Genomic DNA, 19,627 nt, shown 5'->3' with positions numbered 1-19,627 from the left:
GCTCAGATGTGATTTGAACATTCTTAACAATTTAAACTAGATGTTACAGTATGTGCGATCAAGTAGAAAGAACAAAACTGGCTTGAGTTGGCAGGTCCTCAACAATATATTTAATAGCTGCTAGAGTGTCAAGGTAACGAGCTCGAAGGTTTTGGACGCCCCCCCCACCCCCAAGCCTACACACACGGGGGCCTTTCATGAATCCATCCATAAAAAAAGCGCCAAGTAGTATCGTAACCGGCCCGCTCGCAGTCTGTGCTTAAGGAAGACGTCAAAAGTCAGGAACATTCCAGTTAATGCTTTGTAATGGCCACAAAATAACCATTGTACGTCTCGAGGGCAAGTCGGGGTAAACAGAGCCAAAAAGTCTTCATCCTTGCCGTGATTCATTTTCTTGCAAAACAGGGAAGCTTTGTCTAAGATCTCCATCGGCAGTGTCGTCATGGCAACCAAGCTTTACACTCTCTCATTTGAAGACAAGCGTTTTGCTATCAGTGCATATATGGAAAGATAAGATCGCATCTTGCCAACAGTGATAATAATCGGTTACCTTGGATGACTTTACGCGCAACTTCAGTTCAGTGCCCCCAGAGGCGCCAGAAATCACGGTTTGGTGTATTTCTTGGTTTTACAGCTTTGATGATGTCGTTATACGACTTAACGACGTTGACGTATGGTCGACCTTAGCTTTTTGTGGTGCATAGGCCACAAATAGTAAAAATAAAAACCCCGCGAAAAGCAGTTGTAATTGCATAAAGATGCCACAAGATAGTGCAAATGCAAATAGTAAAAAAAAAAAAAAAATTGCGAAAAGGAGTTGTAATTGCTTAAAAATTCCACAAGATGGTGCAAATGCACTTAAAACAGAAGGGATCATAAAGCATCAACACCGCGTGTCATCAAGTGAGCCTTCCAGCTCACGCACGATAAACGTCAAACTTATCCGTCATTTCGAGCAATTTTCCGCAGTTCTTATTTCCCGCATCGTAACATCTGGACAAGATCACGCAGAGCTCATTTCACCTTTGAATATGACTCGCTGGGTGTTTTGCTCTTGGGAGGATGAAAGTGTTGTAAACACACCCAGCTGGTTGCAGACATTTTGAAAAACACAAGTAAAAGCCACAGCATGCGGGCACGATGTCGTCGCCATGTTGCCTCCCCCCTCTCGATGCTTTCAAGGAGTATTCTAATTGACGTGGGATTGTCAGCGTGTCACCAAACTTAAAACCCGTGCGAGCGACCTTGCCGGGAAAGTTGGATGAAGCTGCAAAAGTTTTTTTTTTGCAGGTACAAAACAATGCGACTGTTTTGACAAGTTCCCGCTGACGAAATGTACGTGCGCGGCATTCTATAAATGCGCACCGGCGCTGCGGGGGTGTACACCAGCTACAGAGGCCACTTTGAACCTGAAACAATTTACATTGTTGCGGTTGGATCCGTGCCATTTTGGGGCGTACAACCACACGCACACCTCATCAGACACACACACTTTGCTGCGGCGTGCAAAAGAGACAGGCTTTGTTTATTTAAGAAAGGGAGTTGGCCGCAAAGTCTCAGCTGCGGTTGTGTTTGGATCGTTTCCATAATGTGAAGATCCAGCTGTGTGTGTGTGTGTGTGTGTGTGTCGCTGTAATTATGTCATACATGTCTGGTTAACCGAAGCCCGCCCTGGTATTCGCGTCCGCACTTCCGTGTTATCCTAACGTTGAATTTTGCGACGGCGTAAGCACTTATGCTAAAAGCTGACATTAGCAATGGAGGTTTAATTTGCCTGCGATAAAAGAAGCCATTCATCATCAAATTCATTAAGCGGGGAGGGGGGGAGGACGTGATGATTGGCCAGTGATAAAATTTCATCGGACATAAAATGAGTCATTTGAAAAGTAAGCGTTTGGAGTCGGAGCGCACCGGGAAGAGTCTTTCGCAACGTTCGGGGGTCATGGCCAGTGATTCCGAGTGCGATAGCTCACATCGCCAGGCAGGGGCGTTATGAAATCCCGCTCGGCCCCGGTCCCACGTCTTAAGTCAACAAATGCGTGTTTGGGCTAATGTTTCTTAGAGGGTGACATTAATAGAAAGCAGATGTTGGAGGCCTCAGCAGCTGCGAAAATGGCGGCTACGTGCTATAAAGTTGGCCGTTAACTTGCTCGTACTGTAAATTACATCAATGCTTTGAAACAAAAACACACAGCGGGATATGTAGTCAATTGTCAAGAAAAAAAAGAACTTTAAACGAAGCCAAACAAGGTCGTGCATGAGTAGAATGTATCCCACCGGACGCTGTCAAAGGATTTATTATATATATATCGTAAAAAATAAGTTGAGCAGAGCAACTCCGTTCTAATAAGAAAGTTAACAAGAGTTTCCTTCCTGTTGTGCTTCCACCGTGTAAATATCAGCTCGATTATTATTATTACTATGCTTGAGCCCAGGAAGAAAATATCAAATTTTAATGCGGATCCAATCTACAAACCACATTACTTTTTATCATGTGTCTTACGAGGAGGCATTGGAAGAACACAATTTGTAAAGTAACTTATGCTAAAAAAACAAACAAAAAAAACCAGATTTTTTTTTTTCCCCAAATATTTTTTTATCACTTCAATAAAGCCAGGAAACAATTTGGTGGTTCCTCCTCATCTACTGAAGCCTTCACGTCAAGACTCCCCACGATTGTGGTTACACGATGACTTTGATGAGGGTCACGGGGCCCCCCCTGATGAGCGCCAATTGCGCCGGCGCCTGTCATGTTCCCGCACTCCCTCAGCTCTTCTGCAACGGCGGCTGCCTTTTCTCACGCTGAGCCAAGTAAATGTGTCAGGAGAGGTTGAGCAGATTGGAGGCCTCCAGATTGGATGGATGCACTTCTCCTGACGCATCCCCCGAATGATTTGTGATTGAAAGCAGTTGTGGAGATGACTTTTCTGTGTTTATTTTGAGCGGCAAAGAAATAAAAAGCTGCAGAATGTATCTCCCCCTCCATTTTGCGGCGGAAAGAGAGGGACAGCCTGCTTGCTATCGCCTCCCTCCCACACACTCTCTCCTGTGAGCAGAACAGGCTGTTCTGCCTTTTCTCTCCACCACCTGAACACTTGAAGCGTTTGCACAATGCACGCCGTTGCCGTGACGATAAATACAGGCAAATGATTCTTCTTCACGCTAATCGGCAGTGCGTCTGGCTCGACTGGTTTGTTCCCCTTAATTTGATTAGCCTCCGCTGACCCTTCCATGTATTTTTTTTATTATGAGACTCGAACCCAGAACCCCTCAACTAACATGCTAACCACTACCGCACTGTGCTGCTTGTTGTGCGGGCAACTTACTGAGTTAACTCTAAACACCCGCCCCCTCATCTCTGTTTACATTTTTTATTTTTTTTACACAGACTGATAAAACATTCATTTCCTGAGTGTTCCGCAGTGGTGGAGCCACCACGCCCTGTCATTCGCGGACATCCTCACGAAAGCCCAGCTCACCCCGGTCAAGGTCAAAGGTAAGAGTCACATGAGGACATTATCTTATTAAAATAAACAGCCAAGCACAAGAGTAGCTCAGATGTCTTCCTCACTATTCCCATCCCATACGATTCATGATCATCACCCGACCCCGCATATCTGACTTGTGCTGCTCAATACTGCCATCTAGTGACATTGTAAGACAGCTTGTTCCCTTGCAAGCTGCAAACTCACTCTTGTTCATGTCATGTCGCTGAGGCAGAGGCAGCTATCTGGAAAGATCAAGAAAATAACGAGTTGTTTGGAAGAAGTGGCGACCGGCTGGTAGCTGTGGGGCCCTTCAGATGTCGCGCATCAGATTTGGATAAAGCATGTTCACAGCCACTTTCAAATAGATTTCAAAATCCCCTTCTGGATGCACTCGATTCATGAATTCAAATATAAACATTCTCAAAGTGCCAGGGATCGTCTTTAGGTCGCCGAGAAAAGTAGCGACATGATCACAAAAATTGCCTGCGAGGAAATAATCAGGTCCGGTTTGCAAAACGGGGACTAAGATGAGACGACGACTCTTCTGCGCTTCTCACCTGACATTGACTTTGATGCACGAAATGACCTTGAGATATGTACATGAAATTTACGAGTCGTCTGAATACTACACTGCAAGTACGGTGAGACCTTAACGCTCTCGAAAGTCGTTCAATTTGGAGCGCAATCGAATTTTGGTGGGGGGAACTCCTCCAGATCTTTTGAAAACATCTGGACTCGCGACAGCCACTTGTCTGACGCGACCGTGTCAAAGTCATAAACTGCGGCAGAGGCCTGGCGTGCTCACCGTCGCCATCTCAAGGCCGATTATCTAATAGCCACTGGTACAGATGGCGTCAGATAAATGAGCTGCCTCCTGTCAAGATGCCAGTTGCCGCTTTTCGTGTTTTTGGCACAGACTCAACCCCCCCACCCCCGAGCGTGCGGCCTGGGCTCCATGTAAATAAATCAGAATCTCCCCGGCGGCGAATTCGCTCTTCTGTATTCCGAAGCCTTGGCGCCGCACAGTTCCCGTGCGGTTCTCGCGGTGGCTTTTGGCGTCCACGCCGCCAACTGACACATTTATATTGGATCCGAATGTTAATCAGTCTCCCTTTATTGAATCCCTCCATCCGCCGCGCTCTCCCCGGTGAAAGGAGAGTGGCGTTGCAAAATAAAGTCCAGCCGGACGAGGACAGGTGTGCTCACAGTGTTCCTTCAGGCGCAATGCAATTTACTGCCACTGCTCGCTAAACTAGAAAAGTGTCAAAGTGTAGCCGTGCTCTGCTAATCGCTAATTAGCAGCGAGGGAACCCAGTTAAAAGTTGCAAAGAGTCGGTTATCGTAGATGGAACCCGTTGAGTTGTCCGACTGAATCAGCATCTGCATAATTGCGTATTTGAGGCCACTTAAGATCAACAAGCCCGAACACGGATTGTCCCTTTGGATCAGAAACTCCAACATCAGGGGACGGGCCTGTCCGAGGGGCATCAGGATGGATGAGGAACTTGCACCGGTAATGAGGAGCATCTATGAAGCTTGTAAACGCTCCTGACAAAAAAATGGCAGCTGAACTCTCTCGCCATGTGCGGCAGACTTCTCTGAATATGTTATTATGCAAGCCTGTCTGAGCTGCTGACACTCACCGCGGGAACTCTTCTCCTTTCTCTCCAGTTCTTCCATGTGGGTGGTAAGGTCTGGGTTTTAGCGACGGATTTCGCCGAAGCCTTTCCTTGATGGTTTTCCTGGAATGCTATGGGTTGTTTTCTCACGTAATTCATTTCAGCTCCAACTCCGACCAATGGCAAGGACATTTTGGTCGAGACTTTGACATGCTACCATCCATTTGTAGATGGATGGATGGAAGTGGAATCTTTTGGGAGCACAGCCCAGATGGATGGGCTGTCAATATCGTCTTCATTTCCCTCCATCTCTCCTTCGGCCTATTTGAGCATTCCCCCCCCCCCCCCCCCCCCCCCCCCCCCCCCCCCCCCCCTTTCTTTGTCGTTTTATAATATAGCCGTAGCGGCCAGGGCAATCCGGTTGAGTTTATGTGCGTGCGAGGGGTTAATTGCCTGACGTGCGGCGGGAAATTGGCGACGGCAATTTTTTTTTTTTCCCCCCAATCGTCCAGTTCAGTCGCTTTTAAGCATACCGGTTATGCGGTAACCTTTTGAACCGCTTAATAATGTCAAGCAACCCAGTTAGGTAGTTTTACCTTAGCTGAGTTGGAGAAATACGTATCATACATATTTGATGTTAATGGCAGCGATATAAACAGACGGGAGATGAATTTCGGCAGAGAGCAAAATTAAATATGTATGACGAAGTTCGTATTGGCATCATAATTTGAAATTTATTATGTATAAAATCTTTAACAGTTAGAACGTGACTTTATGGCGTCTTATTTCTTAAATGAAAATGCGCCAGGGTTAGCTAAGGAGCGACTACGTTTTTTTTTTTTTTTTTTTTTTTCAAACTTAGTGCCCTGGGTGAGATGTTAATTGGCAACCGAAAAAAAAAGTCAATAACGTGCGGCTTACTTTTCACGCTTGGCCTCACTTAAGTCATTCAAAATAAATGTGGCGGCGTAAACGTTGAGAAGTCGGAAATCTATAGGAAATATCATTTCTGCTAAGCAGGTGAATTAATTGAATAGTATCAAATATGCACTTGGCATGTCTCCTAAAATCTTCATTCTAGCAATCTGTTGCTCAGGAAATTGAACTGAACCTGTTTGAACTCGCTTGCGGGGATTTTTTTTTTTTCTTTTTCTCTCTCTCTTCTCGCTCTCTCGACCTGAAGCACTCGAGTTAAACAGCAACCCCTGTCGAGTACACGTTTTAAAATGATATTCACACAAGATTAGAATTCAATTGTAAAAAAAAAACAAAACCTGATCATAAAAATGTGGTGGTTTTAATGCACGAGAAAAATGATTGCCATTTCTTTACTTTGACAAAATGACTTCAAAGTAAAATACGGAACAGTTACCGACAAGATCAAGACTTTTTTTCTTTTAAATCAGTTATATGAATTTACAGCCAATGTCGGACTAAGTCCTCTCATTGCACTTCCAGTGTGATGTAGATCTTCAAAGCGGCGAATCAACCAACCAAAAATTGGGTTCATTACCTGCGTTGGGCAGATTATCCAGCATTACTACCGCTGAAATCATTTCCTGCTGCACTGCCATTAGACAGACAAAAATAGCCCTTCTCTTTATTTTCAACAATTACGCCTCATCAGCTGCGACATTACCAATAGGCTTTGACACATTTCCTCAGGAGCACTTTTCCTAACTTTGGTACTTTTGCATTAACCCGTATCTGAACTTTGCCCTAAAAAAAAAAGATCCTTTTTCCGTCACTGGCATCAGACATCGGAAACGACCTTGAAGAGCACATTTGCGCAAACACAAGCTGCTGCATTGGTTTGGGGAGCCACGGGTGTCTCCTGGGGTGGCGCCACCAAAACGTAATTACCCAAAGAACAAAAGCTGTAGGTGGATATCCGAGCGCAAAGTCTCGGTCGAGTTGAGAAAACACAGTTCGTTAGAAAAAGAAAAATAACAACATTGTGGCTTTTTAATTGCCGTTTTCCCTCCCCGTGTTGTTGTAGTAAGCTTGGGATCGAGAAAAAAGAGTGTTGGAGTCAATGGAAAATAAACAGAAAACCAATATTAACAATTTCGGGTTGCTGCCTGCCAGTTTCTGCTCCTTTCACCATTTTTCATTTTTCAAACTCGGCTTTATCTCGTTGAAGCATCTCTTTGTAAATCCATTTTTAAAATGACAGTCATTCAGTTTTTTTTGTAGTCTCCCCGGTCCTTTGTGTACTTTGCTCTTTCTTTCAAAATTGTTGATGTGGTAAAATCTGAGGGCTTTTTTTTTTTCTTCTCATACATCTATCGACATCCTTCCTCACTTTTCTGGAAATCTCCTCAGGTTTCAGATTGGTCAAAACAGCTGCCAAATGCCAACTCGATACTTGGCCTTTGCTCGTTTCATCTCTTGGCCAATTAACCAGTTGTGAGTCAATCGCGTGATATTTTTGAGGTCGTGAAATTAAGACGGATTTTGTAAGTGATGATTGAAAGAAGCCGATTTAAAAATTAGGATAACGCTCCTCGCTTGTGTCACAACTTGATTGACTACAAGATCATAAAGACAAACTGTCATCATTATCGGAATATTTTTTTTTGCTGCGGTAGTTTTATGGATCGTAATAAAATGTCGACAAGTCACTTTTTCAAATATAATGTCTTTCACACCTACTTTGTAGGTCAAAGGGTATATATTTTTTTCCGATTGCGTTTTAAAATTTAATCATCTCGCATTTATTTCCGGTAAAGCAACAAGAAAAGGCGTCATTAAAAGTTACTTTCCGTGACTTTTAATGACCGCGACGATAACGTTGGGGGTGGTCGTCCTTGAGAGATTCCAGCTCCTTTTGAAATATCATTTCAATATTCTCACGTATGAACAGAATTGACTTATAAGACTGTTCTGGCTTTGTTTTTTTATTCTCCACACCAAGCGCAATTGTTTCATCTACCTTTCAGGGGCATTTTTATTCACCCTCGGAAATATTCAGATTGAATTCATATTTGCATGATCACGCATGTTTTTTTGATGATGAGCCAGTGGGTGGGAACAGACTTCTCATCAACATTTAAACAGCCTTGTTAAAGTGGCGAGGCTTTTTTTTTTTTTCCTCCTCCCCATGCCAAACTTTCCAAACAAGCTCAGAATGTAAAATGTCACTGACCTCTTAGAATTAGGACACCGCTTTGCACTGGAAAAGCTTAGCGTTTTTTTTCTAAATTTGGATTTTTTTCTTTCTGGAGTTTTTCAGAGCTTTTAGTGCTGAGGGTTGAAATTTTTAATCTTCTGAGATGACAGTTTTTCAATTGAAATACTCTTGGAGAAGCTCGAAATGGGATTTGGGATCACTGACTTGAGATGATTACATATAGATGCAAATCATGCAGTAGTAATCTAAAATAAAAAGTTTTAAAATGTAAGAATCCCGCAAAAATTACTGGGCTAAAGCAATTTCAAGAGTTTTAAATTTTAATAGAGATTCATGTTTAATTGCTTTAGAGCGCCTCATTGTCCGCCGCAAGTGTGCGCAAGTGTGGATGGAGAGGAGGCTATGCAAGGTCCAGGTCCTGGTGTGCTTTCGGTGGATATATGATCCTAGGTGGTATTTTTTTTTTTCTTTTGCTGCAATGCCTGTAGGAGCTCGGCGGCTCGGGGTTTCTAATTAAATGCAGTGAGAGTTGTGTAAGGCGAGCGGGAGTCACATAAAGCGGCGCGCCGGAGACCGTCAAAGTACAATGAAGTCGGGGACTCCTGAGTTCAAAATTCGACTTAAGTCGCAGCTGGCAGTTTACATTTTTTAATCTCGGGGACAAAACTGCTCTGGGCGCGCTTGCCAAGAGATGAATAGCAAGCCTTATTATGTGAAACTATTCAATATCACATTCTTGGAGCTTTATTTCTAATCAAGTTGAATATTTTTCCACTTTTGAAATGAAATGCACTTACACAACTCTGAGGAGCACTTTGCACAGAAATGATATAGTAGCTACATTGTAACGAAAGCATGCAGAAGCCGAAGAGTCTAGCAGCAGTTTTTATTAGACGCTCACAACATATAACAACACGGAAGTGCAGTCAAAGCTTTATTAGCCTTTTTCCCTGCTAGCCATCCAAGATGGCGTTTTAACGCCTCTTACCCTGACTCGCTGTCTTGCCCGTAGGTAGCAAAGTGGGAGGAGGGTGCTGAAATAAACCCTTTTCACTGGAAAACTGACCAATTCATATTTTTTCCCCCGTATTGTGCTCTAAAATGCCCAAAGCTATGAAAGTCGTAGCTGCAGTGATAACCGCAAGATGAACATCTTTGGATGTTGCCCGAGGAGCTAAATATAGCCAGGCTAGCTTCATTTTGAAGTTTCAAATGATGTCCTAGTATTTTATACCGCAAGTAGAACTCCATTAATTATGTATACATTTAATTATGTAATCAAGGTATACATTGAATCTCCTTATTGTAATGATACAAACGCTTAACTCGTTCCCAGGTAAAATGGATGTTTGACGTCTATAGCCGTCACTGGGAGTGAATGAGTGGTCATTTTTTTATAGTCATTCCATGCTCTGTCGTATGTTGCAGATTTTAGTGGGCGAGCCACTAAAAAAATCATATTACTTCAGCCTTCCCGCGGTCCCTTATTACCCCTCTCTGAGTTATTCCCTCCGGAGAAAGAACAAATGTTAAAAGGAAACCTCCGATGGATCTTTACCCATAATTCACAGCTCACACGCGGACATTTTGTGATCTGGCAGTTCATGAAATATAACCAGCGTGTTGGAAGTCACAGTCATTATCGGCACGGAACACGATTAAATGAAAGAATTCGGGTCATGACTTCACTCTCGCTGGCTTTGATTCATGTCAGCTCGCCGTCTTGGGTTTTGAACCGTGGACCAACTTCAATCACCTTAATGAATTCATCATACGGCGGCTGACGGAGATGCCCACACGTAGTGCATTGTTGTGACCATTGATTTTTCCTTCAACCCCCTTCTTCTTCTTCTACAGACACGCTTTCCTTTTAATGAGCCGGGTTGTGTTGCTCCGTTGAGAGAATTAAAATCTCACATACGGTCCAATTCGCAGCGGTGCACCGCTGGGACTCGCTTCTCGTTGTTAAGACAGACAGATAGATGGATGGATCGTGTATAGAAGGCTAGAGAAACACTAAAAGTGGCTTAACTTCAATGATGGGAGGGCACAACGCCAATGCCGTTCCTTCAAGTCGTAAAAGGAAGTTATCGCCGCTGTTAATAGCCAAACAACAGCAAGCAGCGCGTTTTTAACATGTAACACACGTGATGACTCGGCAGCGAGTTTGCTCACCGCGTCGCCTTTTCGGAACGGAGTGCGAAAGGGGAAAAGGCAGAAAAATCCCCGGCAAATAAAGCAAAACACAGATCGAGCGCAGTCGGACACAACCCGTCGGCACTCTGCCAAGTTTCCCAGACTCTGCCGTCTATTTAACTTTGATATGAGGTGGAAAGGTCAGCTCCATCCTGAGATAATGCCCTCCTCTCTTTTTTGCTTCTATAGTGTGGAAGCGCTGTGTTTTCAGGCGCTCTGCCATTTCAGACAGGAAGCAATGACCTTCAACGGGCTGGAGGAAGAGGTCACAACGTAGCGAGAGTCGACATTTGAGCACTTTCCACTTGATTGCAACAATATAGCTCGCACCGCTAATGTCAAAGAGACAATCCCGTTTCGAGCAGAGTGAATTATATAAGGGCTTCCACTCTTTGGGGGATGAATTTTTGCAAGACTTTTCATCCATATGAGAGGGTCTGGCTCACAAGCTCTGCGCCCTCCCAAAAGTGTTTGACGCGGTTGTTAAGTCAGGTTCTTCCTCACCGAATCAACCAAGCATGCTATCATGGCCTGCTTGGTGTCATGCTGGAGAAGAGAAGCGCCTTCCCCAAATGATTCCGCACAAAAGTGAGAAGAATCCAATTGTTCAAAATGGTAGCAAAACCCTACTTTTGTCCAGATAAAACTTAGTGCCTTGGCACTATGGAATATAATTATAATATAACATAATAATAATAATACATTTTATTTGTAAGGCGCCTTTCAAGGCACTCAAGGTCGCTGTGCAGAGATAAAATAGCATACACAATTAAATATAAAAACAGTATTAAAGCAAAGAAACATCTGCAGCAGAATGATGGGTTCAAGTATTTGCATAATATATAATAAAATATAATATAATATAATATAATATAATATAATATAATATAGTTTTAAAATCCTTGCATGATATTAAGATAGATACTGTAAAAAAATATTTATGGTTTATATGCAATGGGTCCTGTATGATGAATGAATCCACAAAACGTCTCAATACTTTTGATCATCGTATATCTGAAAATATATGACTGTAAGCCGCGGTAATGCTCGTCTATTTCATATTAAGTCAGAGTCATGTCAAAGCAGGCCACGCGTGACTCGATAATTTGACGTTTAATGGCCATCGAGCGTGTCTCATTAGAGCGTTGTTATTTCCTCTGTCGTGACATGCAGTGTGTGTGTGTGCGCGTGTGCGTGTGCCAGCGACAACGGCCGTTACCAATACTTAGATGAGAGGATTTAATGGCTTCATGAAAACAACCACGACGTGGTCGGGCTGGCCTGCTTAATATGACATGAATCAATTTACCGCGCTTCACAAAGCACTTTCAGCTCGGAGCTTTCAGAAAAAAAAAATGGCGAGTGATTGACACGGCGGGCATCATGCAGGGAGATGGCGTGATCATCGAAAAGAGAAACAGCTTGCTTTGAATTTGACAGTGAATTTTGTTTGTGGGTTTTTTCCCCCCCTCCCCTCCACCCACCAACCCTTCCAAAAAGATCTGCTGGAAATCATTGTCGAACAACTCAGACATTGGTTCTTTTTGTTGCTTAAGCACGCCCATGTGAACATTATATTTTATTTATGACGTCTGAAAAGTGTGCCACAGAGATGGCTCTGCCAAAAAAAAAAAAAAAAAAAAAGACACCGCCTGTTAAAGTTTCACCTCAAAATAGACAGCTGAGATGTAATTCAGCTGTAATTAATTCAAAATTAAAAGTAATCATTATTAAAAAGTTGGCTAACAACCCAGAAGGTCAAAAAATGTCTGCACCGTACTCCCCCCCTCCCCTTCTGGAAACCAGCTCAATCCACGGCAGCGATATTTCCACTCTGCTGTCACATCAAAAATGTTCTAAGCATCAAGTGAGCTCTCTCCCACATTGCAAACATCCCCTTTCAAAATCATTTTTTTTTTATTCTTTTTTTTTGTGAGCGACAAAGTGTCAGCGGCGGCCCGGGTGCGCGGTTACGCCGCATACTGATGCCGCCGCAAATAGACCGCTGGCGTCACAATGCGTCTCGCACGCAATCGTCTCAGCCGAAATAAATACATTTCTAATAGGCTTGACAGCTCGCGCGTTTCTCACACCTCTGATAAAACACCAGCCCGCAGCTCGCAAAGCCTTTGTGTGCGCTTTTCACTAAGGCGGATCTTCACAAGAACAACGGCGAGCTCTACCATGACAGACGAGCGTCGTAGACATCTCACGCTGCTCTTGATTGATTTATTTCTCAATCACGGCTCGGTATCGTCAGACTCTCGCTAATTAGCAGACTTCTGACAAGGTTTTTAGAAGACCGTTTACGCCAATGACATCTTATCTGAAGGCATCGTTTGTGGCGAATTCGATTCGAGACGTTGACGAGTCGGCATCAAAGAATGCTTCAACTTGATGCGTGCACACCTTCAGATCTCGGCTGCCAGATAATACAACCCCGCAAACATTTGTTTCTGACAATCCAGACTACAAAATAAAATAAAATAAAAACGTACGTATGATTCAGGCTGAGATTGTATCAGATCATTATCGGTTATGATATCGAAACTTTATTGAAAGTTATATCGGGACATCAGGTAATTACTTTATTTCTTATTTTGTGACAAATTTCTCACTGACAAGCAAAATATTCAAAACGATCGAGCAGGCAGACATACAGTGGATATAAAAAGTCTACACACCCCTGTTCGACCGCCCGATTCTTTTTTTGCTAGATTGAAAAAGGAGACCGTGATAAATTATTTCAAGACTTTTCCCATCACTTATGCGACCTATAACCTGTACAACTCAACTGAAAAATAATGAAGAGAATGCAAATCATAGATAATGTGGTTGCACAATTGTGCACACCCTCATCGACTAGTCTTTTTCCTGGCTTTTCTTTCCTCCTCTAACAGCACATGCTTCAAACGATTTAACTTGCTTCCATTTTTTTTTAATACATATAGCGAAAAAAAAAAAAAACTCAGCAGGGATGCGCAGACTCTTTATCGCCACTGTAACTGACTAAACCTTCAGAAGAGAAGCAACTCGCAGAAGGCATTGGTCGAATATTGAAACGACATATAATGAACACCAATATAAAGGCGATGTCATTGTGACCACATCTACATCTGGCGAGTTTCAAAGAAAATGAGCACCCGGGAAATGAAAAGAGTTATTCCAAACGATGGCCTTACTGCAAAATGGCAGCTCGCTGTGAATGGCGTTTCCATGAAAGCTGCTCCGGCGAGGCTCATTGATTAATTTTCTCTTTTGAAATAGCAGTGGCCGTAGACATGAAAGTAGACTTCTTTTATGCTGATGCAGTCAATAAATGGCCTTCTTCACGATTGTTCTCAGCCCCCCCCCTCCCCTCGTCTGTCTTTTCAGCCGTGTGCTCGATGATGATGATGCGACCACATAAAACGTTGTCTGTCTTGAGAATGCGCACTGACACGTTCTCATTAGAGACCTGGCCTCTGTCTGAGCCATCCGATTGATTTGTTACATTTCCCCCATCTCCTCATACGCCACTCATGACAGCCGCCCGCATAATGTCGACTTTCGTGACATTATTTTCGGGGGGGGGGTTGCGTGTCAAGGTAGGCACTGTCGCACTGCAGGTCAACTCTTCATTAACATCGACAGTATATAATGAGCTGTGCAGTAAAATTAGTAAACAAGGGCCGTGTACGGCGGTGATAGGACAGAGGCAGACGCAATCACGCCGGGTTGATAAGTGGACAGAGAATCGAAACTTCGGCCAGACAAGCGAAATGAGATGGGAAGGACACTCGCCATTTAAATTGTCTGGGCTCCATCCTGGACATTAGTGGCCACCTTATTTCTTCTTTTTTTTTTTTTTAACCAGTTCAGCCTTCATAATTAAAATATAATGAAACTTTTCAAGGGTTTGCAATTTCTTGGGTCAGATTTTTATAATTTACACCTATCAAAAATAGTGATAATGTATGTACATTTTCTTGATTCCATGTTAGGTGAGTTGAGTCATATAATTAATCTGCAAGAATAAATTACTTTTTTTGATAAGGCCTTTTCACATATTGACTCACACACCAAAAATCCAAAATGAGAACACTTGCAAGGACCTGCTGTAAGCCACATCTCACACTCAGGCGCTCACACCGAACCGTCCGACCCTATTCCTGCACACTGATACTATTGTGCCTGCAGTCATTATAATGAACTAATTCTTCATATTCTATAAAAACGGCAGCTTGTTAAAAGCCTTTGTGTGAACCTCACTTTACGTTTTTAAGTGCGAGAGGTCACCCTGAAGCCGCCGGAGCAGATGTGCAGGAGTTTAGATTGCAACGTGTGATGAGTGGCACTCTCGCTGACTCGGCACACCGGCAACAATACGCGCAGGGTCTCTCCAGCTAATGAGCTCTCAATATAGACAGCCTCACATTGAGCCTATGCTTTCTATCACCTATCGCATATCTCGGGAGCATTTTTTTTTTTCCTCTCTACATGCCGGTTGGCGGCAGACCAAGGAAGCTGATAGAAAATGTAAATCACCACCGAGCAACTCATGTGGGTCCGGTCGGTTTGTGTCACCGGATGAGAGCGACACATTCCCCGAGGGGCTCGCCAACGTAGAGATGGCGGAGTTATTTCTGTATTTGACTTTCAAACAGTCTCAGATTTACAGGCAAGGCTTTTCACATCGCTGAGTGTGACTCTGTGTATGACATTGTTAAAATAGAAAGCGCCAAGCATGAATGCAATTCTCGTCCGAAGGAGGCAGCCTCAGAGTTGAGGGGATGGGGCTGTCTTATTACTGGATGCAACTTGGACAAAATTTCTAATAGTGTTGTTGGACAAAAAAAGTGAACTTTCTTAAGAAATGTACTCATCAGTACCTTTAGGGGGTAGCTTGGTACTTGACTTTCACATTTTAGCAATAACCTATACCCTTTAGGAATTTGTTGTTGGCTGCCAAGGTCATAACTCGAGATAACCTGACATTTTCCGCTGAGAGAGGATCGATATTGAGTAGAGAAGTGGCAATTGAAAAAGATGGAAAAGCCTCGAGTACGACATTTCTTATAAAAGTGCCTTCGTCGAACAGTTTTTTTGCTTTACATATCAGCTTGTAGCCTTTCTCTCATTCAGTCTTAACTTGCTCCTCGAATAGTGGTTCTCAAAACGTGAAAATAATTTGCAATAAATGACATATTGTTTCTATAGATAGCGATATGCATGCCAATAAAAAAAAAAAAAATGCACTCCATATTATTGTATTTTGTAAAAACACACAGCGATGGTATAATTAAAGGAGTTAGTTGAATAATCAATTTTTGCCACATTTTTTCCTTGGACATGGTACTGCCCCTTTTGCTATGTGCGCCTTGGCCACCAGGGGGGGCACACATGAAGCGTTTCGCAATTTGCATTGTTTGTTAGCATTAAGCTAAAGCTTTTAGGATGCTTGGAATACTGTAATTCTCTTTGTTTTATATTTAGCTGGGGAGTAAACCTCAACTGGGAGTGGCAATAAACCGCCTGAAGCCTCTTTTTTGTTTTTTTTACCCGTGTTAATATTCCGAGGAGGTCCTTGCAGAACTGCCCAGATCCCAAAAGTTTGCGAAACGCTGCGCTATAAAAGTAAACTTTAACGACACGTGTGGACAAATTATTGGCAGAAAACTGGAAGCTATTTTAAATACGATTTACATCACAATCTTCCGCTATATTCTTCACCTGTCTTGTCAAATTCTTCTTCTGGCTTGTCTTTTAAGAGTACATGTCACAGAAAAAAAAAGATTGAGAAATATGTTGGAAAAAAACATCTGCATGCTCAAAGTGCTCAAAGCAGAACAAGATCAGCACCTTGAGACGTTTCAACTACCTGAGAGAAGCTGACAAGAAAAATCTGATAAAGTTGCCTGAATTTCTAAAAATAGATGGTTCTTTTTTTTTTTTTTTTTCCTCTATGGAAGGAAGCGTGTGTCTCCTGACTTTTTGACGCGCCCACACAGAGAGGAAGAGTCTCGTTATCACCTCACATCATCTCGCAACCCAATGAAACAAAGCTTGCGCTGACATCTAAATATAACTCGGAGTCAGCCAGTCTTAAGGTTACTACCTCAGGACATTTACCTGTTTTTTAATTATTATTTTATTATTATTCCCAAACAGATGAATCTTTTGCGACCCTTAAATAACGCCCTCGTAAGTTTTTGCCGATTCATTTTCTGCACAACAGGCAGTTTTGGAATGCAAATGCAATGCTACCGACGGTAGCCTGTTAGCAACGTCATAAAATATTCATTCACACAGGAACACTTTTTCTGCGGCGGTGCGGCAACAGCAGCAGCAGCAGCATCCTTACGCATGTGGTGGAGAGCTACAAAGATAGACTCCCTCCCGTAGCCTACAGTGCTCGTCTGCCACGCCGCGTACCTGTCAGGGAAATCACAAAGGCTCGTGAGCTCAGCGTCACTTTTCAAACGCCTAACCTCACTGTCTTCCGTTTACGTCTCTCTGGCAGCACTAAATATATGAGATGCCCTCAAGTAGCTTACAAGATTTCTGTTTTGATCTGCGTGAAGTTGTGATATAAGCTTTGGTTAATAATTGATGTCGGGAAGGATGTCTCTCCATTTCCTTCGCACGACTCAAAAGTGACATTCTTGAAAATAAGAGGGGGTCCTCCGCAGGATGAGCAAGTGCACTTTGTGAATTCTTGATGCGCCGTGTAGGAATTCGCAAAGCCTCGCCAGCCCCTCCCCATCCACCTCTCGGCGTTCTTGTTGTTGTGGAGAAAGTTCCGCGCTTTTAAGTTTTGCCACGCGTGGCCTTTCCGCTCGTCGAGGGAAAGGCTGCGCTGACCTCATTAGCGCTGGCCGCTTCGCACCTGCAGCGTGTGATCTGGAAGTTTCTTTTCAGCCGGCTAAATTACCTAAATGACCTTCTCTTATTCACGCCCTGGCTAATTAAGCCAAAAGGCGATGAGGGAAAGGGGGAAATATGACTGCTTTGCGTGGGGAAACATGGCAACTGCTCGGCGTAATCAAAAGTTAACATGCTGCGAAAGAGGATTGCATCATTTACACGTTTTTTTTTTTTTTTTTTTACTTTTTTTATTGATGCAATCGCTTTCTTAATGGCTTTTCACTGGGTGCAGTACAGTAGCCGAACTTTCGAGTTCAATTCATTCTTTGGCCCAGCTAGTAAATCAGTCGTCCCCTTGGAAATAATTGTAAATGCCATTAATCCTTTCCAGTTCCCCGGAAAGCCCATTTGAATTATGTTTTTAACAAAATGTAATAGCACGGCACTGCTAAATGTAAATTAAAATCATTATCAAAGAGAATGGAAAACAATAAACTTTCCTTAGTTTGAAACTTTATCTAGGTTTTCCACGTAGGACCCCAATTGCACCACAAGTTAGCTAGCTTGAAGCTATAGCTAGCAGTGCTAGGCTAAATTGAGATTTAGAATTATAACTAACTGTATTGGCCAAAAGAGTTCAACAAAAATGGCTGCCAAAATTAAATTTCGCAATTTAAAAGTGCTGAACCATACTGCGTCAGCTGTTGAATTTTCAACCCCCTCATGTAGCCATGCTCGGATTAGCTTAGCATGCCAACGGGATGCGTGACGAAAGAAACTAGCCCGACTTTACCTGGAGGTGACTAAACACCTCTGACAAGTGCCTAGCCTTCCCCACCAAACACGCCATCTCGTTTGTTAAATTCTAACTAACGCCAAAATGTATAAAATGACACGTTTTGACACATTTTGCCAACACCTCTTCCCCTTCATAACAAACTACTAGAGCTTCGACCATTTATTCGGTTTACACACCCGTGATGTGTTAATGACTCTTCTGGTATTTAAATTTTTTTATTTCATTTTTTTAGGAAAGACATTTTATCTAGTCATGGTTTTTGTATTTATTGAATGAAATTGCTGGCTTTTAAAAACAACAACCTTAATTAACTTTTGTGACAGTTGAGGAATTTTCCAATATTTTTTTTCTCTAACTCCTCATGTTTTTAATTACACAATGTACCTGGGGCATGGATAGACACAAACACAAATCCAAACACAAACAAGTCACTGTAAGTGATTACAAAAATGTAATTTGAGCAATAAAAAAAAGCAATAATTTTCTTGTCATGACCTCCAGTATTCAGTACGTCCAGTAAAAGAAGCTAGCCCAAAAATCTTATAATTATTAGTTGTGTTTTTTTTTTTTTTGCTCTGCATCAATTTTACATTCCAGTGCGCAAGTCAAAGATTTGCTGTATTAAATGGATTCAGCCTGCAGCAACATTTGGCCGGCACATGAAGATTTAACCTGCTGCCTCCACTGCATTTCACAGAGGCTCAATAGCATGATTGAACTCATTAGACGTCCTACAAGTGTGTTCCTCACTGATTGAAGTGGCTGTCGTCCATTTTTAAATTGACTCTTTGACTAAGCACTTTGACGCATTTTTGCATTTCAAAATATCGGGGGGAAAAATCATGTTTAATAAAATAATATTTAATAGCGACTGAAGCAGTGGTTAGTTGCAGAATAAATATTTACACGTATATTTCACAACTTTCATCATATCGGGTGTTGCTGAATGTTGTCGAGCCTGACATGTCCACTCTGTCACAAATTGATTCAAATAGAAATTGTAAATGTTTAACAGTGCACAGTTGGCTTGTTAACTAAATAATGCTGCTAAGTAAAGGTCGACCATGCCGTCATTAAAAACTGTCCACCCTGTCAGCAGGCTCACATACAATAACTCTGTGCAGTTAATTTAATTTTCTTTAAAAAATGTGGCCGCTTGATCCATGCATTTTAAACCGCATAACATCTATTTCATACAAAAATCATCTTTCGGTGAAATAGGTCATTCTCAAAGGCAGCTTCGGATGACATTGAGAAAATATCAAAACACTGCAACAATTAACTACTCGGGCTTCATATTAATAACGACTGACAAAGGAGAAGCTAGGGAAAAGATGCTCCTGTGGGTGAGGCAATGACTAATACGCTATAGCTTCATTCAATCTGTGCCTTTTGTTATGTATGATGGCTGCAAGCTGAAGGCCAGCAGTCGATTTGTCGTGTCGGAATAATTGGGACTTCCTTTTCTTCAGATTTGATGAAATCAACAAATACAAATAGATGAAACCATCCTTTGATTTCTTTGCATGATTTTTTTTTTTTTTGG

General features: G+C 42.5%; 1 protein-coding gene across 1 annotated transcript in view; it reads left to right on the top strand.

Annotated features, from left to right (window-relative positions):
• The window catches only part of LOC125978247 (VPS10 domain-containing receptor SorCS1), a 58,817-nt gene that overhangs the window by 2,108 nt on the left and 37,082 nt on the right, over positions 1-19,627 (top strand). The window contains exon 3 of the mRNA XM_049735422.2: positions 3,389-3,496. The gene's annotated coding sequence lies outside the window, so the exon portion shown is untranslated. The remainder of the gene's footprint in view (positions 1-3,388; positions 3,497-19,627) is intronic.

Source organism: Syngnathus scovelli, chromosome 12 (genome assembly GCF_024217435.2).
Source record: "Syngnathus scovelli strain Florida chromosome 12, RoL_Ssco_1.2, whole genome shotgun sequence".
Classification (NCBI taxonomy): domain Eukaryota; kingdom Metazoa; phylum Chordata; class Actinopteri; order Syngnathiformes; family Syngnathidae; genus Syngnathus; species Syngnathus scovelli.
The sequence above is the reverse complement of the archived record's forward strand: the minus strand, read 5'-3'. Positions and strand labels throughout refer to the sequence as shown.